This window comes from Arachis duranensis, chromosome 2 (assembly GCF_000817695.3).
Source record: "Arachis duranensis cultivar V14167 chromosome 2, aradu.V14167.gnm2.J7QH, whole genome shotgun sequence".
In the NCBI taxonomy this organism is placed as follows: Eukaryota; Viridiplantae; Streptophyta; class Magnoliopsida; order Fabales; family Fabaceae; genus Arachis; species Arachis duranensis.
In genome coordinates, this window is record NC_029773.3 from 92,667,789 (window position 1) to 92,672,160 (window position 4,372).

Consider the following 4,372-nt stretch of genomic DNA (forward strand, 5'->3'; position numbering starts at 1 on the left):
CTACCCACCTACGGGATTTTTATTCCACACATTGCTGTTATAATTAGTGCAAATATATACTACACTAACTATTATTATTATTAATTTATTATTAGATGTTTTAATTTATCAGTCGACAAGCCTTTTTTTGTTTTCCTACATACAAATTTCAAAATGTACACTCACAAAATTGCAACTTTATTAAAACAGTTTATTCAATTTGCTAAAGAAGTTCATAAAAAAAAACAAGTACATTATTATTACGCGTTTCTGCATAAACACTGAAAAGGCCTTTTATTTCTGTGGGTTGATGCACTGAATTTTTGTGAAAAGCCTTGAATAGACAAGACACTGATTCAGTGGATTACAGAACATTAAAAACTCTGAACTAAATTCTTATATTGAATATTTATTGGGTTAATTACCTTGTTTCTATTATGGGCTTATAAAATTTGAGGTGAGATGATGGGGTGTTTTATTAATCATTTTAATTATTATTGGCCCTTTTTTCTTCACTCATTATTATCTCTGTTCTACTAATTCTCATATAAATCACTTTTAGATACAATTATTTTATTCATAAAGATGTTTTTCTTTTTATTATTGAATAGTAAACAGAGTATAGAATAGTATTTAGAAATTAAAATTAACTCATAAAATTAAATTTTTTTATGAAAGAGTCTTCATGAAAAGTTTTTGATGTTACAATAAGTTTACAGTCGGTTTGCATCCACTCCTACCACTTGTCCAAGATGCATGTTAAAGACTGAATCAATTTCTCATGCTTTATTCTAATGTCCTTTGTTTTCAATAATTTGGAGTCTAAGCTTAATAATCCCTGACCTATGGATGAGAGAAGAAGAGATCTTTTTCAATTGGTGGCAACAAGTCTTATCTTGGGCAGCGGCTCAATTCGACGGTAGAAAAAGACCCTCTTCATAGCGGCGTAGTGTTGGAGCACTTGAAAAGTGAGGAATCAGTATGTTTTTGAGAAGGTAATAAGTTCGGCATCATAGATAGTGAAAGAAGCCAACAGTTTAGTGCGTGAACTCGTGAACCATACCTGATAGATGCTGCTAATTCTCTTTACTCTTACTTTACTCTTTTTTAAACTCTTAATCTTTCAGTCACAGTTGATGATAAATGGGATTATCCAATTCTTTTATACTTATTTATGGAAACACTTTTATTTTATATTAATAAAATAACATTTATCTTTAAAAAAAAATAATGAACTATAGAGTTTAATTTTAATATGTTATAAAAATATTTTTTTTACTAAAAACGTTATTTTTGTAAATAAATATTTTATTAAAAAGATATTTTTGATATTTTTATTGAAATACTTGCCAAAAGAAAAAGTATAATAAGAGAAAATCTACCATTTCAATTGGCTGTATTGTTTTTGGTCATGAATGGGCCATATATTTTTTGTTAGGGCCCATATATTAATTATAGGTTCCATCTTGTTGTTTTTCTTTCGTGAGGTTATTGGACCATGGACCAATCTCAAAAACACTCAAGTTAACCTCAAACATAATCCCCTTCCCACTGGGCCCAAAAAAAAAAGATTTAGAGCCATTTTTTATTGCATGTGATGATCTCTTCATTTTAGCCAATGGCAAACTTATCTAACTTTTTTTTTTATTATTTAAAAAAAAAACACAAACCTAATCATATGTAGGAAAAAAATCAAATGATGTTAAATCAAACAAAGATAATGACAACTTAAGCAAGTGATATTTACGTATATATAGTTAAGATTGTGGTAAAATTATACCAAAAAATATACTAACATTAAAAATATAATTTCTCATCTAATGGTGCAAGGATAATATTGTCCAATATATATCATATGACTACAAGTAAAGTTTCCTTAACAAAAAAATTTATTCAAATTAAATATCCAAATGAGCCACTAAACCCATTTTCTATTCTTCCCACTAATCTCACATACCAAGAGAAACTTATATGTAAATTCATAATGGCTAAATTGAATTTATAATTTGAACAAACTAAAGGATTTCATTTTTCATGGATCTTGGGTCCCGAAGGCATCATGTGACAAAAGCTTCAACATTGATTTCAATGAAGCACTATCTCTATATATGAATATGAAATACAATTTTTTTGGCGACGGTTTAGATGAAATTTATCGACAGTTTAAAAGCGTCACTAATTCATACCAAAACTAACCTAATAATATATTTATTTTCAACACTGTCCATTAATGGATGGTATATTATTGTTAGAAATTTGTATGTCAACACCCTTGCTCTCTATCTCTAAATGGTTATATTAATAAAGAAATTTGGACTCCTTTTTTAGTCATTTTGAATTTGACTATTAAGAATATAACTAAATTCTAAAGTGAATATATCATTTTCTTAAAACGTGAATTATATATAGGCACCCATGTGAGTTACTTACTCCTCGTGATTATTGGTGTAAGTTTCAATTATTTATGCATGGATTTAACGTTCTACTGCAACTTCTGCTATATTATGTATATATATACACACTCTTGAAAAGTAACGCATCAATTCTGCCAAACTGAGAGTAGATAGTACTTGAGATTCTTTGCACCATTACGTGCCCCTGTCTGCTCTTCCATTATTTCCTTCTTTAAATTCCCACAGAGATTTTAACTCTTCTTCTTTTTATTTATTATTTATTTATTTATTTATTATTATTATTATTATTATTATTATTTTTATTATTATTTAAAAGGCTTAAATCCAATTTTTTTAATTAAACTATAAATACTTGTCATTTCAACTAATTATATCTTTATATGTATACACACGTTCAATAAACAAAAAAATTAATCCATTAATAAATACATTATCTAATAAAATTATTTATTTTAAATATTAAATTAATAAATAAAAATATATTAATTTTTATATTAAGATTTTTTTTATGTAAGAGTCATTTTTTTTATATCAAATTTATTTATCTCAAAAATTGAATTCACAACAATCACTCTTCAAATAGTGGTAGTTTTAATTTATAAGAATTTTGCGGCGGTTATAAAATGTCGTTAAATGGTTCTATGGCGCTTAATTAATGGAGCACATTTTAAAAAAAAAAAACTCAAAACAACTCTTGACAATTATCTCAAAAGACAACGAAATTTTTGATAAAAAAAAATACTCACCCCAACTCCTGAGCTTTATTTTTATAGGACTGATTAGTCTTTATGCCAAAAAAAGTCAATGTTATTTTTTTGGGCACAAGAATTAATCAGTCTAAAAAAAAAGATTAGAGACTGAATTGAGTGTTTTTTTTTAGAAGTCTCGTTCTCCTTTCGAAATAATTGTCAGGAGTCGAGTGGAATATTTATTCTTTTTTTTAAAGTGTTAAAAACTGACGATATCCAACGACTACTAGTGATCTAACCGCCGCTAAATAATCCTTACGACTCATAATTTGCTGCCGTAGATATTAATAAGTAAAGACTTAAATAATTATATATCTAACCAATTAAATAATATTTAAAACATAAAAGTAATGAAAAGAACTGATGAAAGAATATTTATTTCAAACATCAATTATCAATTAAATAATTTATAAAGAAGAGGCAAGTTAATACGCTACCATAATAATTAAAGGCTCAACAGGTTGAGAAAAAGTGACGAAAAAACAGAAAAATTATTGTTGTATACTTGTATGCAGTAGCTTACATTAATTATATTCGCTTAACTGATAATAATTTATTACTTAAAATAATCAACTTGCCAAAATATTCTTAGCTGAAAGTTTCAGCTAACTATCTCAATTAGTAAAAAATCTTAATACTATTATTATCATCAAGTATAGATAAATTCTGGTTTATAGTATAGGATTATTTTCATGAACTCAATTTTTTATTTTTGGTGTGCCAATAATTATTTCAAATCTAAGGACTTAAACCTAGAAACAGTAATAATCATAAATTATAGACACATGAATGGGATAATAATAAATAAGTATTTCATGAAACTATATATTTTTTTAATTTAAACAAAAAAAAAAGAAGAACATAAATTAAATAATTATATCTTTAACCGTTTATTTGTACATTTTATTCCTTTTAAACATTTTAAATAAATGAGATGTTTTAACAGTATAATTATCTTTTTCACTTTTACTCAAATCATAACTTAAAAAAAATCAAATGTAAACTCATCATGATTTGGTCAAAATATCATTTATACAAGTTTAAACCCATCAATTCTATCTCATCAGATCCTTCTAAAAAAAATAATCATTTCATTGTCTTTTTCTTGGAGGTCTAAATAAATATCTAAAGTACTTAGCATGTAACTAAATTATTTATCCAAAAGATTTAAATGGATAAGAGAAAATATATAAATCATTATATATATAACTCTAAAAAAAAAAAAAAAAA